The sequence below is a fragment of the Herpailurus yagouaroundi genome, unplaced genomic scaffold, assembly GCF_014898765.1.
Source record: "Herpailurus yagouaroundi ecotype Mexico unplaced genomic scaffold, PumYag 181, whole genome shotgun sequence".
Classification (NCBI taxonomy): Eukaryota; Metazoa; Chordata; class Mammalia; order Carnivora; family Felidae; genus Herpailurus; species Herpailurus yagouaroundi.
Window position 1 is genome coordinate 23,537,216 of NW_024412412.1, and position 21,312 is coordinate 23,558,527.

Below are 21,312 nucleotides of genomic sequence, written 5' to 3' on the forward strand. Positions count from 1 at the left end.
GAAGTAATTCCATTCTTCTCTTGATTTGAATGTTCCACTTGAAACCCTGAGTACCACTTCTTGAGCACCCCTTGTTGCTTTCTCCTCTCACTGTACATATTTCGTCCAACCTCCCAGCTGTGCCATCTTCGCATGCTTGGCACGAGTTAAATAGTGATTTGCTAAGAAATAGCTCTTTGTATACATAATCTATGTTATTGCCTATAAAAACTGTATTGCCTTTGCAGTAATAGAATACATTTTAAAATAATGACATAAAACAAATAACCACATAATCCATTAATTTCCCCCTAATTACTAGACTAGATTAGTTTCTTTTTTATTGTATCGTTGACACGCAATGTTCCTCATTGACTCAGCAAGTCTATACATGATGCTATGCTCACCACAAGTACAGCTATCATCTGTCACCACACAACGCTTTTACAGTACCATGAACTGTATCCCCTATGCTCTACCTTTCCTCTCCTTGACTGACTTGTTCCATTACCGGATGCCTATACTTCCCACAACCCTTAGTCCATCTTTCCCATTCCTCCACCTCCTCCTCTTTGGCCCTGTGAGTTCTCTATATTTATGGGTCTGTTTCTGCTTTTTGGTTGTTTGCATATTAATTTTTTTTAGATTCCACATATAACTGAAATCATATAGTATTTGTCTTTCTCTGTCTGATTCATTTCACTTGGCATAATAGCTTCTAGGTACAGCCATGTTTTTACAAATGCCAAGATTTCTTTTTTAATGACTGGGTAATATTCCAGTGTGTGTGTGTGTGTGTGTGTGTGTGTGTGTGTGTGTGTGTGTGTGTACACTTGGGCTGCTTCCCTATCTTGGCCATTGTAAACAATGCTGCAATAAACATGTGATACATAGTATTTATAGTATTTTAGATTACTAGAATGTAACTTCATAAAGCATATTCTTAATCTTGATTTTTTTTCTAGGCACAGGAAAAGTCTCCTACCTAATTCAATTAATATTCTGATAAAATGATATATACTTATTCAGGGATAAATGAATGGTAAAATAGGTTTTACCTAAAATAATAATTTATTCTATTAATGTTTTTGAGAAGAGAGGGTGTGTGTTTTTTTCTTGTTAAATTTATCATATATATTTAGACTGTGTTTGCAATATATTTATAATAATATATTTAAAAACTTTTAACAAAAAAAATTTATGTTTTTATTTATTTTTGAGACAGAGAGAGACAGAGCATGAGCAGGGGAGGGGCAGAGAGAGAGGGAGACAGAATCTGAAGCAGGCTCCAGGCTCTGAGCTGTCAGCACAGAACCCGACACGGGGCTCGACCTCACAGAGCATGAGACCATGACCTGAGCTGAAGTCGGATGCTTAGCTTACTGAGCCACTCAGGTGCCCCTTTATTTAAAAACTTTTAAAGGGAGATGCCACTCTGAGTAAAACAATAAAAGTAATGTCTTAGAAGTGTTTATTACATGTTTCCTTTTCATTAATTGGTTTTGTATACTTTTAAAAACTTCTATATCTTGATAATCCTTTAAATTATATTTGTGAAAGTTTTCTAGATTAAATCCCTCTGTCTTTCTAAAGAAATGATTTTAAGTCAGGTTTTTTGCTTCTAAAGGAATATTAAATGCATTTTATTATTCTCACCTATCCAAAACTTTTGTTGGATTAAATCTCAAAATAGCTTTTCTAGTTACCTATTCAGGGACTGGCATGAGTTATATATGACTCCAGATCTGTTTCACCCAAATCTAAAACTACTTTTTAGGTGTGACAAAAATCCTGACAAAGATGACACATTTTTTTTTTACATACTTGAGATCAAATTAATTCATTAAATGCATACATAAAGAATTTATAAGTGATCATTATTTTAGGATCCCCACCTGTAAAAACTGACTAATAAGAATGATCCTTCAAATACTCCAATTTATTACAACCTAAATTTAAAAATAAGCTCCAGTGTTTCCTTTATGATCTGTGTTCTGCATTTTTGTCACTATATAGCAAATGACTTCTGAATAAAATTTGAGAAACTGAATAAAATAGAAATTAAAAAAAGAAAAACCTCTACGATTGCCAGTTACTTCCAAGTGACCGAGAAAGCAAAAAAGTCTAAACCTGGAACTGAAATTTAGTCATTTACCCGAGAAAATGTATTAGCATATATCATATAGCTTTTAGCCCCCAAAGGAAATTAGCAGGGGCGTACTGTTGTCAGTATCAGAGGAAAATACTAACATAGCACTCTATTATAGACATATTTAAATGTTACAATTCATTGTTTTTATTTTCAAAAATACTTGAAGGCCAAGTCTTTTTGTTTTTGATTTTGATTTTCTTGTACTACTACTTTTCACTGTCATTTCTAAATTTACTCAGTTATCTGTGACTACATGTAATTAGACTGAATTTTTAAGATATTAATCTGTTGCCTGCATTATAAACATTTAAATAGCAAGTTAAAAAAAAACACTAAGATTTCTACTCCTCTTATTTCTGGACTGTTATGGTTAATTTGATGTGTCACCTTGAGTGGGCTAAGGGATGCCCAGAGTGCCAGTACACCATAATTTCTAGATGTGTTCATAAATGTTTCTGGAAGAGGTTAACATTTGCAGAAGTAGACCGGGTAAAGAAGATATGCTGTCACCAGTGTAGGTGGGGGGTCATCCATTATGTTGAGAACCTGCATCAGAAAGGCAGAGGGAGGGCTACTTTATTCTCTCATCTTAAGCTAGTACTTTAATTCCCTCCTGCCCTTGGACATCAGAGCTACTGGTTCTCTGCTTTTTGGACTCCAGCATTTACACTAGCAGTATCCTGCTCTGCCCCTCAAGTTTTCAGGCCTTCATCCTCAGGCTGAATTATCCCAGCGGTTTTCCTGGTTCTCTAGCTTATAGAAGGCATATCATGGCATATCTGAGACCCAGGAACAATTTGATCACTAGCATAGCCAATGGAATACCTGCAATGTGCTTGTCTGAGAAATGCATCTATTAAGTCCATAATAAACACTAACAAATACAGGGTAAGATTTATAGGTAGTCTCTTGGTAGTGAAAGATTTCTTGCTGTTTGTTTCTGTTCATTGTTATCGCATCTGGTAATAATTTCTTTCTATAACTATCTCAGTAATTCATTCAAAAACCCTTATCTTTTCTCAGCCTGGGTCACAATTGAATTCTTATTCATGTTTATAGCAGATTGTCAGTGTTGGAATGAGTCTTGTTTAGGTGGTTCCAGATGGTTAATTCCTTTACTTCTGCAAAATGTTGTGACAATTCTGTGAGATGTATTTTTTCAGAGTTTGAGTTCTGAAGTGTGAAGGAAAGAGAAGGTAGACCTTAGAGAGATACTAGATCAACAGCAAACATACAAACACACAAACAAAAACACCAAGTAGAGAAGTTTCCAGAGACTCACATTATGATTCAGCACATTCACAGTGAGGAGTAGAGGCAGGAATTTGCATTTTCCACACATATATAGAATCCATCTTCCTGAAATCTGGCTTTCTTCATTAAAATGGCAATTTTTTTTATTCCAGTAATTCCAGAATATTACTTTGAACTAAGGACATGCTCAGTAAGTATTAGTGTAGATTATAGATCATAGAGTTTTGATTTGATAGGGTCCTCAACAAACATCGAAACCAATTTCTTTATTTTATTAGTAAGGCAATTGGACCCAGATGGGTAAAATTGCCTCCTGAAGAAATCAGTGTCAGAGCCACCATGTTAAGGTATGTTATTTAAGTCAGCTGCTTGTCAGATATATATCACTAGTCACTATATGTGTTAATACTCCTAAAAAGGAATGAATAAGAATAATCCAAACAATTATTAATAATGCGTAGTTCTCAGAAAAGAAATTTAAGAGAATTAAAAATAAAATGATATTTTAAAGGAAAAGGGACTCCTGTTTGTGTTTCAGGCTTTTTTGGAGTATAACTTCGTAAAATGATGGGCAATGACTCCAGTGAGTTGTCTTCCTAATTACATAGTGGCATAATGGTAACACTGTCAAAGGGCCGGTTTCATCCTTCAGGCATATGTACTAATTTTGTTCCATACTAAAAATCTATGGAATGATTAAGAAATTTTTCTGGTTTGAACCCCTGGTTCAGGGGTCCCTGGGTGGCTCAGATGGTTGAGAATCTGACTCTTGATTTCAGTTCAGGTCACAATCCTGGGGTTGAAGGATCGAGTCCCATGTTGGGCTCCATGAGTGTGGAACCTGCTTGAGATGCTCTCTCTCTGCTCCCCCCCTTAATCTTTCTCACTCTCCCCTCTCTGTCCCTCTGCCTCTCACTCATGCTTGCTTACTCTCAAATAATTTTTAAAAAATCGCTCATTACTTGTGTAGTTTTAGTTTCAAGATAATCTGTTTTCGTCTCTGCCCCTTTGACAACAGAAGATCTGCTTACTCATTCTCTAACTTTGAGAAACTGCTCTCTTTTCTGGGTGGTTTTCCTTCCAATTATGTTTTAGAATTCTTTAGTAGAAAAGAAAAATTCAGTGAATATAAATTTCTAACAAAAATGCTGCTAATTTCAATAATAAAGCAGAAAGAAATAAGACAGTGAAGTTCAAGTTACACATATTAAAACAAAATTAATCCTCCTGTTCTATATGCAGTATGTTTTTTTTTTTTTTAAAGGATAAATTGCCTTTACTTGAGTTTCTATGACGAACAGCTTTCTCCTGGGAAGCCTTACCTTTTACCCTGCCTATTTCTAGAGGCCGTTAAAAAATGTTTAAAGAAGACAACTTATATGATAGAAAAAAAGTCTATTTAACACTTCCTGAAGTGGAAAGTTTCACTGCAGAGAACTGCAAAATGGGCCTGAAGATAAGCATTTTTAGGATAAAGCATAAAGAATAAGGAAGAGAACAATATAAGATATTTGATTAACTAGGACTACACAGTCCACCTCATTTGGGGTAAGAAGGTCAGAGTTGGCTTGGTGTTTGGCCATTGACCGACTGGATATATTGTTTCTGGTCACACACATCATTTACAAGGACACAAAGTTTAGCTTTGTGTACTTGAGGCAGGTGTGGCTTTATCTTGGGACTTGTACTTTATTTCAACAGTCCACCTGTTTTATCATCCTTTTGACCATTCAAACAATTTGATCAAAATATAGGTCTTGGTGTGCCTATCAGTTATCATTGTCTCTTTGGGACTCAGTGTATTGTTCATAAGAGATGATGTCAGACTCCTTTTCTTGGAGCTGGAACTCCTATTCTTAGAGTTCGTCTGTTCCCTTTTGTTATTATAGTCAGAGAGAGATGATCTGTTCAGCTGGTAAGTGGTTGCCTACGTGCATTTGAAATTTTTGAGATGATGCAGCATATTAGGGAAATAATAATAATTATTAGTAGCAAAACAATGCCCATGGTTTGGAGCATGCTTTTGAGTCAGGGTTCCCAAGACCCAAACCTACTAGAATCAAATAGATCAAGAAATGATCCCAAAGAGGGGCACACAGGCTTACCTTGATTTGTTGTGCTTTGCTTCATTGCACTTTGCTTTACCGCACTTTGCAGATGTTACATTTTTTACAAATTGAAGGTTGTGGCAAACCTGTGTCAGGCAAATCTGTTGGTGCCATTTTTTTCAACAGCATTTTCTTTTTTGTCTCTTTGTCACTTTTTGGTTGTTCTCACAATATTTCAAACTTTGTCATTATTATTAAATTTGTTATGGTGACCTTTGATGGGTGATCTTTGCTGTTACTATTGTAATTACTCTGGGGAGCCACAGACTGTGCCCATGTAAGATGGCAAACTTAACTGATGAAAGTGTGGGTTCTGAGTGCTCCACCAAGCGGTGGTTCCTGTCTCTCTCTTCAGGCCTCCCTATTCCCTGAAATATAGCAGTATTGAAATTAGGCCAATTAATAACCCCTACAGCGGCCTCGAAGTGTTCAAATGAAAGGAAGAGTCATATATCTATCTCACTTAAAATGGAAAGTTAAAAAAGATGAGGCTTATTAAGAAGACATGGGAAAGCTGAGATATGCCAAAAGCTAGGCCTCTTGTGTCAAATAGCTAAGTTTTGAAAGCAAAGGAAAAGTTGTCTTTTCCTTCATCAATTTTTTTTTTAAGTTTTTAGTTAAATTTCAGTTAACATACAGCGTAATAGTGGTTTCAGATGTACAACATGGTGACTCAGTGCTTCCATACGACACCTGGTCCTCATCATCTACTTCTCTCATCCCCCTACCCCCTTCCCTCTGGTCACCATCTGTTTCCTGTATAGTTAAAGTCTTGGTTTCTTGGTTTGCCTCTCTCTCTTTTTTCCCCTTTGCTCATTTGTTTTGATTCCTAAATCATACATATCAGTGAAATCATACAGTATTTGGTTTTCTCTGACTGACTTATTTCACTTAGCATGATAGTCTCTAGTTCCATCCATGTCCTTGCAAATGGCAAAATTTCATTCCTTTTTATGGCAGGGTGATATTCCATTGTGTGTGTGTGTTTGCATATATCACATTTTCTTTATCCATTTGTCAATTTATGACCACTTGTGTGGATTCCATAATTTGGCTATTGCAAATAATGTTGCTGTAAACATTGAGGTGCATATATTCCTTTGAGCCCCTGTGCTACTTTATTCTTGATCCCCAACCTGACAGTTGAGCTGCCTGCGTCTGCAAGACCTGCCAACCTGTGTGCCCCAGGCGGGCAGGAAGTTCTCAGGACGCCAAAACAAGACAAGAAGGCAATAGTTGTCCCCGAGAGAGAGAGGGTTGACAACCAACGGGTACCCCAAAGCCAAATTCACAAGAATCCGAATTTTGAAAGGAAAGGACACTGAGAAATTTTACCTTCCTTTCTTGACCAAATACTCCAGAGAGCTGGGAGAGCTGACAGTGATAATTCCCAGTGTTTGCTGGCTCCTGCCAATTTTCCTAGGATCTCATTGGCAGGGGCCTGAGTGAGTAGAGTTTAAATAGTGAATATAGCTCCAATATCCACCAGAGGTTGGCCATTGATTTTTATTTTGGTTTCCCTTTGGCTCTTTAAGGAAATATCTGGTAGTAGTTTACCAGAGAATCCCTTAAAATCCCATCAACTCTGATAGGGGCCTGTATGGCAGCCCTTCCTTAAGGGTTGACATGGGGTGTTTGAGTTAGTGTACAAGGATTTGACTTAGGTTTACATTCTTGTCTCTTCAGGGTAGAAAGACAGTTCAGATAGAGGATTGATAGACTGAGTACTAAGGTAAAGGAGGTTAGAAGGGAATAGAAGGAGCCATGTCAATCTTACAGTCTTGTTTTAGGTCCCTTTTGTGTCTTCCATTTTTCATTAGCCTTTTCCAATGAATCTTTCAATGAAGCTGTTTTGAAATCTTGAAGCCTTTTATAGGCTTCTGCATTCCAAATAAAATGGGTGTCCATTCTATGTGTTTGATTTGGGAAACCTTGCTTTTAAGTGCACTTCTTTAATGATCAATCTTGTCTAATTGGAATAGTCTCCATAATGGCCATTGTAATTCTAGGTTGTCTTAGTAATATTTTGCTGTTTTTGTTGATATCTACAGCTTCTGGGGACCATGATTTTTAGACGTAAAATAAGAAGATATGCTGAAAGGTCCACACTCAGTTCTTTGAAACTTCTAGGATTCCACTTCTTTAGCTAAGCCTGGGGTCTCTTGGAACCAAATTAATACCTGAAAGTAATGTGCCACTAAGTTGGGGATTTTGTGGTGTTTTACAGTGTACTTGGTTGCATGAAAATTTTCTTGAGGTTGGCAGTGACCTAGTATTGATCTTCCTCATTTTGTGACCAACTTATCCTTCCTAGAATGACCATCTTAGACTTAGGTAGTAGGCCGTCAAACTACTTTTAAGTACTTGACTGGTGCCCACCAATTTTGTAACTTTGTCCTCTGAAATTCCCATTAGCAAGAGATGATTCCTTTCAGGAGATTTCTTTATAGTGATGGATGCCCTAATGGCATCCCCCAAATCTCCCAGCACTTTAGGCTATGGAGTTGCCTTGAAGCTTTGTGAGTTCCCTAATAGTTTCCACCTGTTGCATACTCTTTTCATTTTTTTGTGTTGATTTATTCATTTTGAAAGAGACAGAGGGGAGAGGGAGAGCGAATGCATGCAAGCAGGAGAGAGGCAGAGAGAGAATCCTAAGCAGGTCCTGTACTGTCATTGTGGACACTGGCATTGGGCCTGATACCACAAACCAGAAATCATGACAGCCTAAGTCAAGAGATGAACGCTTAACTGACTGGACACCCAGGTGCCCCAACTCTTTCCTATTATAACTACCCTGGGGTCTTTCCAAGACCCAGAACCTTTATGGGAACTTTTTTTTTTTAAACAAACTTTGCTTGGACCAGATTGCTGATTGCCCTTAGGCAGAGCTCAAACCTGAGTCACTCACCTATGCCCTCTGTACAAATGAGAGACTCAGTGAGTCCATAGGGCGCAATGGGCACTTGTGCACATTTCATCCTGCCTGGCTTCCAATCCCATTCCTCATGATGAAAAAGTTAAAAAAAAAAAAAAGGTGTTTTTATTTTTTTTAATGTTGATTTATGTTTGACAGAGAGACAGAGTATGAGAGGGGGAGGGGCAGAGAGAGAGGGAGACACAGAATCCGAAGCAGGCTCCGGGATCTGAGCCGTCCGCCCAGAGCCCGACGTGGGGCTTAAACCTACAGACCACGACATCATGACCTCAGCCAAAATCAGATGCTCAACCGACAGGCGCCCCCCCCCCCCCCAAAAAAGTTGTTTAAAGAAGACACTTTAGGTGAGACAGAAAAACTTGAATACTTCATGAAGTAGACAGTCTTCTAATGGAACACTGAAAAATTGGGTGGGAGGCAGCAAGCCTTTGTAGGATAAGGAATAAAGAACAAACAGAGAAAAAGGGAATGTTCCTGACTGGCTTAGGCCACACAGTCAACCTTGTTTGAGGAGAGAAAGCCCAGAGTTGTCTCGGTGTTTGTGGATTGGCTGACTGGATATACTGTGTTTCTGGTCATGAAAGCATTTGTAGGGACATGAGAGTTACCTAAGTTTCCATTTGCTGATGTGGCACCCTGGCAGTTGTGGCACCCTCTTGAGTCTAGAAGGTTCTGTCAACAAGGTAAATCTCATTATTCTGCCCATCCCTTCGCTACCATCCTCTTCCCAGAGGAGGAGCAGGATCTTCTTTTTCTCATCAGGAAGAGTGTCTGTCTTTTTTGTTAAGAATCTAATAAACATTAGAAAAAGTTAAAAGTCGGTGATTAAATGATGGGCCATATTAAATTCTCACAACTCCATATGTTTCTATCCTAGGGAAAACTAAGGTATTATATTTTTCCATGTTCATTTTTTATGTTTTTTAACAGCCAACCTCTAGCGGCTAATATTTTATGGAAGTTGGAAAGGAAGTCTGGCTCAGAGTAATGGTTTTTGTTCCTTCTGTGTCACTCAGAAACTCCCAGTGGGTCTTCAGTTCACTGAATTCAATTGATCATAATCCCTGGGGGCACCTGGGTGGCGCAGTCGGTTAAGCGTCCGACTTCAGCCAGGTCACGATCTCGCGGTCCGTGAGTTCGAGCCCCGCATCGGGCTCTGGGCTGACGGCTCAGAGCCTGGAGCCTGTTTCCGATTCTGTGTCTCCCTCTCTCTCTGCTCCTCCCCCGTTCATGCTCTGTCTCTCTCTGTCCCAAAAATAAATAAACGTTGAAAAAAAAAATAAAAAAAATAAAAAAAAGATCATAATCCCTGGATGAGGAAACACTCTAACTTTTGTTCCATGCATGGATTTTTAAAATTAAATTCAATTATTAATTTAATGATCATTTATGAAAACACTAGCAATTAGACCATTGCTAATAATTTATATGTGCTTATTGACTCCTCTACTACTTAATCCCATTTCTTTTGTTCACACAAAGTAAATGATGTCATTGATTTTTCATTGCTTTTAAAACAGTTTTATAGAATGTACATTTAGCAATATTTTTTTAGTTTTAGTGGATTTGAATTTTTTAAAAATTACCATAATTTAATTTTCCCTAGGTATTTATTTATGCTTATCAAGTACCTTTAAAGTGTATTTATTTATTCTGAGAGAGAGCAAGTGAGTGAGTGTGGGGGTGGGGCAGAGAGAGAGAGGGAGAGAGAGAATCCTAAGTATTCTCTCTGTTGTCAGTGCGGCACTTGACACGGGCTCAGTCTCAGAAACTATGAGATCATGACCTGAGCTGAAATGAAGAGTTGGACACTTAACCAACTGAGCCACCCAGGCACCCCTCAAGTAACTTTAACATTTCGTAGATTAAAACAAAATCTTTTTTTTTTATTTTTTTTAAATGTTTTATTTATTTTTGAGACAGGGAGAGACAGAGCATGAACAGGGGAGGGTCAGAGAGAGGGAGACACAGAATCTGAAACAGGCTCCAGGTTCTGAGCTGTCAGTACAGAGCCCGACGCAGGGCTCGAACTCACGGACCGCGAGATCATGACCTGAGCCGAAGTCAGCCACTTAACCGACTGAGCCACCCAGGCGCCCCGAAATATTTTATCTCCTGATTTCTGGTAGAAATCCAGGGTCAGGAATTTGAAACCAGCTCAGTTGGAAGGCTGGGGTCAAGGTCTCATGATTTAGAGTTGGATTTCAGCTGGATTGTAATCTTCTGAAGTCTTGATTTAGGATTGGATGATCCACTCCAGAGTGACTTAGTCACATGTTTAATAAGTTGGTGCTGGCTAACTGAGTCCTGTCCATGTAGGCCTCTAAATGGAGAGGCTAAAGTGCTCTCACAACATGGCAGATGATTTCTTATAGAGCAAGCTATCTAAGAGACCCAAGCAAAAGTTGTAATGTCTTTAATGTCCTCACCATGAAGTCATGTATCATAACTTCGCCCATAGTCTCTTGGTCATATAGGTGACTGATTCAGTATGTGAGGGGATTACTCAAAGGCAGGGAGTACCAGGAAGCAAGGATCATGGGGACCATCTGAGAAACTGGATATTATAATCTCTCTTGAATATTGTCATTTATTGGGGGGAAAAAAAACTAGACTCATCCTGTATGTTTCCTTTACTCTCACACTACTATATCTACACTACTGTGTGTGTTCTCCACACATCAAGCAGTTCTGCAACACCAGCTGAATGTCTCACAATTTAACTCAGTTCTCATACTGTCTACCTGGAGATGGTGTCACATGTCACACGTTAACGGCTCAGTCCCCACTCCCACCGTCCCCTCCAAACCCCTGCTTCAGCTGCCAATTCCAAGTCTAGGTTATCTGTGCTTATGACCAATTGACTGTAAATAAAAAATTCTACAACCTCACCCTCAAGTTTGATTAATTTGCTAGAATAGCTCACAGAAGTCAGGAAAATAAATTTACTGGCTTGCCAGATGATTATAAAATGTTATAACTCGGGAACAACTAGATGGCAGAGATGCATGGGTCAGAACATGTTGGGAGGAGTGTAGAGCATCCATTTCCTGTCTGAGTCTGCCACTCTCCTAACACTTCCATCTCTTCACCAACCTAGACTGTCTCAGAATCCCGTACTTGGGGGATGTTGATGGGGACCTCATCACGTGGGCATGATCAGTAATTAACTCAATCTCCAGGCTTTTTCCCACTTGGTGTAGAAAGGGGTGGAGTTGAAAGTTCCAAGCTTTAAACATGGCTTGGTGTCTGTGGTGGCCAGCCCCCATTCTGAAGCTCTCCAGAAGCCTAAGAAGAGCTGCCTCATTAGAATAAGGGGTAGTCCTGTCACTCAGCAAATTCCAAGAGATTTAGGAGCTCTGAGGTAAGAACCAGAGTCAAAGACCAAAAGATGCTCTTAGTGCTCTTATCATTTAGGAGATTGCAAATTTTAGGAGCTCTGTGCCAGGAACTGGGAGCACAGACGAGTACATATATATTCTGGTATTTCACATGGCATTTGAGTTGTATTAGTTTTGTTGTTGTTGACAGTATTGGTATGGACAATCTTCTACATGTTTCTGTATATATGTGTATAAAGATTTCTCTTGGATCTATGGCTAGAAATGTGATTACTGGATCATGGAGTGTTTGATTCTTTAACTTTATAAGATAATGTGTTTTCAAACATGGTTATACAACTTTATACTCCCAACTTTCTATAGAATACTGCAAATCCATATATCCTCTTTAGCACTTGGTATTGTTGGTGTATTTTTTTTTCCTTCCCGCCCGTCTAATTTGTGTAGATGACACCTCATAGTGGTCTTGATCTGCACTTCTCTGATTGCTAATGAGAAGATGAAACCGATCTTCCAATGTGTATTTGCCATGTTTCCTCTTTTTTGAAATACAGGTTAATGTCCTATACCCATTTTTTGATTTAGATTCTTGATTTAGTATTGATTGGCAGCTGTGTTCTATATATTCTTTTGTTTGCATATTCTTTTAGTCTTTTGTTATTTACACATATTGATGACAATTATAATTTCTTCTCCTGGTTTGTATTCCAGCTTTTCTGCTTATTTAAGGTATCTTTTGATGAACAGAAATTAGTGCAGTAATTTCCAAGCTTTTGAGGACCACACATTTCTTTGAACGTCCAAGGAAAATGGTGGCTTGTCCTTCCAGGAAAAAACAAAACAAAACAAAACTCATTCACAAATTTATGCATACCATTTTAAGGAGTTCCTGGACTCAGATTTATTCAGGCCCTGAACAAATAGCATCCTTCCTTGAGAAATCTTGCTTGAGAATCTAGACATCTTCTCAACTTCCACTCTATATTCCTGACTTTCATAAGAGGCCATACCATCTAATATGATTTATCAAGATTTATAAGTAATGTTCTTGTTCTTTTTTAAAATTTTTATTTTGAAATAATTTCAAACATGAGAAGTTACAAGTAAAAATTTCTTTAGGTCCTTTATCTCTCCCGCTCTCTCTCCTCTCTCTCTCTCTCTCTGTCATATACACATACACTTTTTTTTTCCCTGAACCACTTGAGAGTAATTTTCAGTTATCGTGCCTTCAAAATAACTCAGTATATATTTTCTGTGAATATGGATATGCATATCTTAAGTATCACTTTGCAATTATTAAAAGGCTAAGGAAGCATTTCAGAATATATGATTAAAGATACATAAAGACTAAATTCAGTACACTAATTTTGATTAGGTCTTCAGCTAGAAGGGAAATCATTAAAAATATTAAGGAAAAGAATTTTAATATTCTTAAATTAAGCTGTGGTAATTTGTTAAATTGTTTGCATTAATCATTTAAAATCAGAGTACTTTTTTTTCTCCCTGAACTGTGTAGAAAATGACACATTCTTTGTTATACCTGGTTATCTTATAAAAATTAAATCTACATCCTTGATATTATCAGCTTATCGTATCTCTAATTATAAGATTACTATATATTGCGGCTTCTAAAATAATTTAGGTCCTATTTCTTAGAATACTGTTTTAACTCACGTTTTAAGTAATGAAAGTTTTGGTGAAATGCTCTAGATTTTCTTTTAGGATGGATTAATTCTAGATAAACTTCCATATATTTCAAATGCTAAACCCTTAAGCATTTGCTTAAATAGTCACAGTGATACAATCTGATATAGTGTGTATTCACTACAGAGAGTCATCACACTTGGGACTCCTGGCTCCCTCCTCAGGGAGCTACTACATGTTGGACTGCATCTGGCTGTCTCCCAAAGCACTTGGGTACCATTTAGTAAGGTGAAAAATGGTATTTCACTCCTCTTTCTTTTCTCCAGGGTACACATCAGTGATTGTTATCAACTCTTCTGAGGTTAATCTCGTGGTTACTCTACAACTTGATAATTTATTTCTGTGTTTTGGCAAGATGAAGAGTTTACTAATTTTTACTTTCTAGATATTTTCTTTTAAAAAGAAAGTAAAAAGCATAAAATAGGCTTTAGTCTACCACATTAAAAATTCTGTACAATAAGAATTCCCAGTTCACTTTCTTTCTCCTCCACTGCCGCCATTTATCAACTTTTAAATGCTTCCATTTTTCTTCTACATGCATTCTTTAATGGTATCATTGTATACACATGGTAATGTTTCTATTTTTCCACGATGGATTTATTTAACTGGGGATAGCCCATATCAGAGAGAGTCCATGTTCCTCTTTCTCTCAGTGTCTTAGCCTATCTTTTTCACATGTGTAAATTATACTTGCCCTTATTTTCTTCTACATCACAATGAAGGTAATCTGTGCTCACCTGCGTTCTTTGATCTTTACATCTGCTAATTTTTACTTCCATTAGTACTTAGTAACAACTTTTTTTTTTTCAACGTTTTTATTTATTTATGGGACAGACAGAGACAGAGCATGAACGGGGGAGGGGCAGAGAGAGAGAGGGAGACACAGAATCGGAAACAGGCTCCAGGCTCTGAGCCATCAGCCCAGAGCCTGACGCGGGGCTCGAACTCACGGACCGCGAGATCGTGACCTGGCTGAAGTTGGACGCTTAACCGACTGCACCACCCAGGCGCCCCTGACAACTTCTGATTGTCTATTTGAAAATCTGTCTTCTTCCATGTCTTTCAAAAATGACTTAAAATTTTGTTCACCCTAAGTTTTGCATATAATTTAACCCACTCCACACATACTTCTCTACTTCATGCATCTCTAGGTACTCAGGTTTTCTGTCTGCTTCATTATATGGTTAAGTTGGTTGGTAACGCTTTAGATTGATTGTACCCGATATGAAAGCAGAGCCAGGATCTATTGTAAACCTTCCCTCATGATCTTTATTCTTCCTTCTGCTACACACACACACACACACACACACACACACACACACACACACTCACGTACGCATTCAGACCTACTACCTAGCCGACGGTCATACACAGAGTAGGGACATAGAAAAATAATTGGATAAGTAAATAACTCTGTGTGATAAGTAGTAGGAAATTTTTTCTATTAATAAAAATGTGGGGACCATAAATCTCCAATTGCTTGGCATTACTACTTAGAAGCAAAAGCTGAAATACTGAATGATTTTTTTTTTTTCTGGATTCTACAGTCTCAACTCTTGATACTCAAAAATGTGGCCTGGGAACAGCTCAAGGCACCACCAGGGAGCTTGTTAGAGAGTTCAAACCTCAGTCAACTCAGTCAGAATCTGCATTTTAACAAGATCTCCAGGTGATTCATATACAGAGTCATGTTTCAGGAGCACTGTACCCTACTAAAGTTGTAACAAGCTGAGGTTCATTACCATTTTTGCACATCTGTGTGGGCATTTGTGTTCACAATTTAATATATTACAATTGTCAATGTTTACATATTTGAATATTTTCCCTATAAGCATATTTTTTTCTTCATGTGGTGTTTGAGTCAAAGTCACTACAATGATAATTTTCTTAGACTATGAGAGTAAAACCTTCAAAAGCCCTTAGTGTAACCAGTACCTACATGTAAGGTAATTAAATGAGTGCTTAACAGATAATCAGTTGATTAGAGAACTAATTAATGAAGAAAACAGTGAGGATAATACAAGATTAGGGAACCTTTTGAAAGGATACTAATATTGTTCTGTTGGTTGACATAGATTGCCTTTGTGCTAACGAGGATCATTGACTCAATGACATTTCAAGCTAGTGATTTTTTACTTTGTGCAAAGGCATACCCAGAGTGACCCAAGCAAATGGAGTCTCTGAGGACTTCCAAGACAAAGGGAAATAATCATATAATATTCATTTTAATATAGGTACCTTTTTAAAGTTGTATTCAACATCCATATGGATTGATTCAGTTAATTAAATACTTACTGAGTTCCTAGGATGTGTCAGACAGTTTTGTAGGGGTACCCATAAAGACAGTAAAATGTGGTTTCTTTGCCATTGATTTGTCATCAAGTGGGCCAGGGAGGCATAGACACTCTTAAGGAAGTATAAGCTAACTTGTAGATGGCAGTAGCACTTTGTGGGGTATCTTATGGTTCTCCAGAGGGGAGGAACAAAACAGTAAGATGTGTGTGTATTTCTGTATATAAATATATTTATTTTAAGAAGTTGGCTCATGTAATTACTCAGGCTGGGGAATCAAAAATCTGTAGATTGGCTTGACAGGCTGGAAGCCCAGAGAAAAGCCAGTGCTGGAGCTCAAGTTTGCTGGCTGTCAGGCTGTAGCTTTCACTGTTGCTCAGGGGAGGTCAATATTTTGTTCTGTTCAGGCCTTCAGCTGATTAACCCACATTATGGAAGGCAACCTGTTTACATATTGTTCACGGATTTATGTTAATCTTATCCAAAAATACCCTCATAGACACAGCCAGAATGTTTGAACACATATCTAGGCACCATGGTCCAGCCAAGTTGACGCAAAATATTAAGCATCACATGGGGGTAGAGATGAAGGTGTTGTGTCTTTGGACAAGATTACAGATAGCTTTGTGAAGGTTGTAGTGTTCCAGGTGACCTTTTGACAATGACAGGGTTAGCAAGAAGGACAGAGTAATTTTATGTTGAGAGATAGCACCTGATTAACAAAAGTACAGAGTCAAGGAATTATTTGTTGGATGATAGGTTATGAGCTGACCAGAGCAGGAAGTTTGGAAAGAAATGCATTAGCAAATAGACCTAAAGCCACCTTTGCAGCCTAATTACAAGGGTCTGTGAAAGTAATGCTAAAGAAAGTGAACTACAGTGAGGGTTTTGGAAGGGGAATGATCCTGCCTGACTCAGAATGTCTGTCTGCCTTAGCGGTAGAGGTTGAAGTGCATGATAAAAGGGAGGCAGACAGACAAGTTAGGACACAATGTCTATATTTGAAGTAAATCGAAGTGCAGATCTGAACAAGAACAATAGCAAAGGAGGGATGGAAGGGACAAAAGATATGTGAAGGAGATAGCAGTAGACGGATCTTGGACTTTGATGGAATGTGGAACTATTTTGTTGAAGTATAAAAATTTTAGGCCAGGATCCTATATCCCTGACTGAAAACAAAAAATGATTGTCAATCATTTCTTCCTTTCAATGTGTGCAACATATATTGAAGTTAAAACTAAATAAAAACAAATACCAAAAGACTATTTCAGTTGAGTAAAAATGTTTATCTGCCTTTTTATGTTAACCTATAAAATATAATTCTTTCTGCAGACTAATTGGTGGAAATATTCTTACCACTGCTGCGAAGATTATAGGCTCACTAGGGCCATGCAGTTTTACCCTTGGCTCCAATCAGGCAGTCAACTAAGACAGCATGAAATCAGCCTTCAGTTGCCTGTTGTAATGCATATTGTCAGTTATTTAAAATTAAGGTTAAAACTCACCTTCCTCCATTCCCTTCCTGCCTTTTTCCTATATTTAGAGAAATTGAGGCAATCGAGGGTGTTTCTTGTTTAAGGGAATCTGCTGATGGAGGCTTACCCCCATGCACCATGTCAATCAGACAGCTTTGTGTAGTGCGTGTAGCTGTTTCCCCTTTGCTCAGGGGCTGAAGGGATGGATTGTAGTGTTGGCAATATAAAGGAAGATTAGAAGTAATTTGATTTTTATCATTTTGTCTACTCTGAGAAGTGCTTGTGTTTGTAGTGGAAGGGCATGGTCCTTTCTAAGAATAATGTGCACTCTGTCCCTTGAGTGAAAGGAAGGAGGCAGCCAGAGAGTTTGAAATGTTGATCATATGGCTTAGCTTCTCCCATCGGGATATATGGTAGTATCATTAATCTTGATAGGAAACCCAGGAGCAGGAACAAAGGGATTTTATGGTTTTCCTTCATTTGTTTTTGTTCTCATACTGGGCATAGAGGGCAAATATGAGTCAGTATTAAATTTGAAAACTTGCAAGAGAAAATGTGCAAGTTAGGGTCCAGAAAAAAAATTAGGGCATGTTGATAAGTCCATCATGTTCTTTGAAATATTAGGAGTCACGTGTGTTATTATATTAATTTTAGTAAGAATGGGTGAAAACACACAAATATTTACATTTCATAAAACTTTTAGAAAATGTATAGTTAATCATATGAAATCAAACTGATATATCCAAGATATTAAAATATTCCCATTATGTGAATAATAATATGTTGATTAAGTTGAAACCACAATCATGAAAATTTCCCTAGGAAAAATAATGTTAATAAAAGGAAGGTGCTTGTTGTGATGAGCACTGGGCTATGTAAGTGATGAATCACTAAATTCCACTCCTGAAACTAATATTACACTATATGTTAACTAACTAAAATGTAAATAAAAAAGTGATACAAAATTAGTGTTCTAATACAAATTATTCATCATTAATGTATTTTTGCTTTAAAATAGTGAGAGTCTGCATCTGTCTTAAATACTGGAATATGAAGCTTATGTTTTTCAGGCGACTGTCACTCTGAAAAGATGTCACTGCTTTGTATTTAGACAACATAATGAAAATTTGAATAATATACTATTATATTTTACAGCATATCATTTTAATCATATATACCAGTAACTAGACAATAGTCTATTATATTCTATAGAAGGAAATAAAAATTAGATTTAACTCAGATACTAGATTGAGTTAAACACATTCAATGTGACGTGAAAATTGAAACACAGAAATGGCGATTCTAGAAACTGAGTTGTTTTCCTTGGGTACTTAAATCTGTTCCCCTTCTGAAAACCCTTATGATTTCAATTTGCCATCAGAATAAAGCTCAAAGTCCTTATTATGCCATGTCATACGTTCCATGATGGGATACTAACTTTATCTTGATCTCTTTATCTCGATCCAATGATGGGATACTAACCTTATCTTGATCTCTTCCCCCTACTCTGCCTTTTGTTTCTGTTTTTGTCTGAAAAAGCCATGCTACTGAATGCATTTGTGTGTTCCTGTGAAAGCTGCTCCTCTTCTTGGAAAACTCACCTGTCAGTGTGACAGATCCTCTTTATCTGCAATACTTCATTCAATTATCAACTCATTTATTAAAAAAAAACATCTTTTTGCTGTGTTCCCTGATTTCCTGGGTACATCACTCACATGCTCACTTCCTTCTGCATTTAATAGGCACCTTTGCATTTTATTGATACCATTAGTTTATGAGTCTGTCTCAATCACAGAACAACACACTTTTTGGTGACTGATACCACGTCGTATTCTTCATTTTAACAATACATCCTGGCATAGAATACAGGTTCAATGGAAGTTTCCCGAAGAGTAAATAAATAATGACCTCTGTGCTTTAGACGGACATCTCTGCTCATGCAAATAAATTGTGAAAGCATAAAAATACCATCTACATATTGAAAATAACTTTATAATATTCAACTTTTACTATGTAAATTATACGTGTGTTTACCTCTTTTACTCCCCCTTCCCAACACACACACAAATAGGCTAACCTCTGTGAGAAGTAAGAGAAAATAGTTAAATTAAAAAAAAAAATTCAACACAAAAAGTACTTATTGAACACCTATTGTGTATTACTTTCTATAGTAGATAAACTGATGATAGAAGTTTGCATACTATAATTTTTCAAAAGGTTCTCAATTCCCAGTACAAATTTGCTAGAACTCTTAAACAAATTTAGGTTGGCATCATGTTTTAAGCATACTTCAAAACAACTTTGTGTTATATGGACAATTATTACTCTCATTTTATTTTTAACAAATGAAAAACAGAGGCACAGAGAGCTTAAAAATGCTTTTGAAGCTCATACTACAGTATTGGAACTGGAAGTCCAACCTAGTAAGTCTGGCTCCACAGTCTATGTTCTTAACCACTATATGTTTGCAGTAGTTGATGATTTTAAGGAGTTCATGGTTTGTAAGAAGTGGTGGATTTAGAGGTGAGTAATACAAACAATGGCATAATATAAAAAAAGTACTCTGAAAGAGAACAAAGGAGTGCTTGGCCATGAAATTGTTTAGATCAGAGATCAAACTACAGTCCACCGGCCAAATATGGCCTACAGTCTGTTTTTGTATTGCCTACTGTCTCAGAATGTGTTTTTACATTTTCCAAATGATTATTAGGAAAACAAAAATATTTTCTTGACATACAGAATTTTGTGAAATTTAAACTTTGGTGTCCACACATAATGTTTTATTGGAACATAGACATACTAATTAGCTTATTTGTTTCTGAAAGCTGCCTCCCTGGTACAACAGATTTGAATAGTTGTTGGAGATCGCATGGCCTATAAGGCGTAAAATATTTACTATCTGGCCCTTTATAGAAAAGTTGTATGAATCCTAGTCCAGAGAGAGCTTTTTCCACCAACTGCAGTTTGGGAGGAAGAGCATGCATGGATATAAAGCCATGGATATGTGAAGGATCTTGGTGTGTTTAAGAAGACACAGATAGTTGAGTATGGCTAATGTCTATCTGCCAATTGAGTTGCAGTTTATGGAAAGTTCCATTTTTTTTTCAGCAGGAAGTAGAAACTATTGAACTGTTTTAATGGACCATTCCTCCTTTTTCTAAGCACTGATAAATAAATGTTGATTTTGCTTCAAACTTAATAACCCATGTTGGTTTCGTACCTTTTAAAAATGAGTTCTTTCTTCCTATCTTCCTGTCCAATAGGCCATGCTGCTTCTTACCATTATTGACAAGGTTTCCCGCATGAGGAATTGTTTATCTGCAACCCATTTTTCATAGGATAAGCCTCTTGTGAGTTCCTTAGATGAGGTGTATCTTACAAAGAAATGTTCATTATTATTTTCATTGTTTTTTTATTCTCATCATTGTCATTTTCATTACTGTTGTCATTCATCTTTCTCCATCTGTTTTCCCCTTGCTCCCTATGGTTTTTCTGCTACACTTCATTTCTTATTAGGAATTTGTTTTATTTGGTAGATGTATCTTCATTATTTTCTTACTACCTTCTTTCCACCTACCAGGTGACTGGTGTGTGTGTGTATACATGTGCATGTACATGTATGTAACAGAGAGGGTCCAACCATGTTAAAAAATTTAACTGGTATCCACTTCTGTGCATAAAATAATGGTCAGGACTTAAGATCCATCATCCTGCCAATGAAGTTTCTAGATATTAATCTGATTTATGAGGAGTATTTGGGTTTCGTTTTATCTGTTAAATGAATTCTGTCAGTGATCAACTCACTGACACCATGAACAATGGCCAGGACGGGACCACTGGAATCTCATTTGAAGTGAGAGTTCTGTGAATGATCAGCACAGTTCTCTTCCCTTCCCCCTCCTCCTCCCACCAAGTGATCTGTGATGCCACATTACAGAAACAGTAAATCATACTCAGGAATTTCTTGATGTTAGGAGGATGAGTGTTTGGTGGGAAATGGTGACCATTAGCAGCTTGGTTTTGGATCCCGATGGGGAAGGGATGCTGGGTAATAAGGGGTCACAGCCAAGAA

The 21,312-nt window shown here is 37.4% G+C and overlaps 1 protein-coding gene and 1 long non-coding RNA gene across 6 annotated transcripts in view; one reads left to right on the top strand and one right to left on the bottom strand.

Moving 5' to 3' along the window:
- The window catches only part of SGCZ (sarcoglycan zeta), a 1,125,109-nt gene that overhangs the window by 411,524 nt on the left and 692,273 nt on the right, over positions 1–21,312 (top strand). The gene's annotated exons all lie outside the window — the stretch shown is intronic.
- Positions 1,990–20,835, bottom strand: LOC121039749 (uncharacterized). The gene is made up of 3 exons (XR_005794968.1): positions 20,461–20,835; positions 12,435–12,591; positions 1,990–2,677 (listed from the first exon to the last, which is right to left on the bottom strand). It is a non-coding gene; the product is annotated as an uncharacterized LOC121039749 (long non-coding RNA).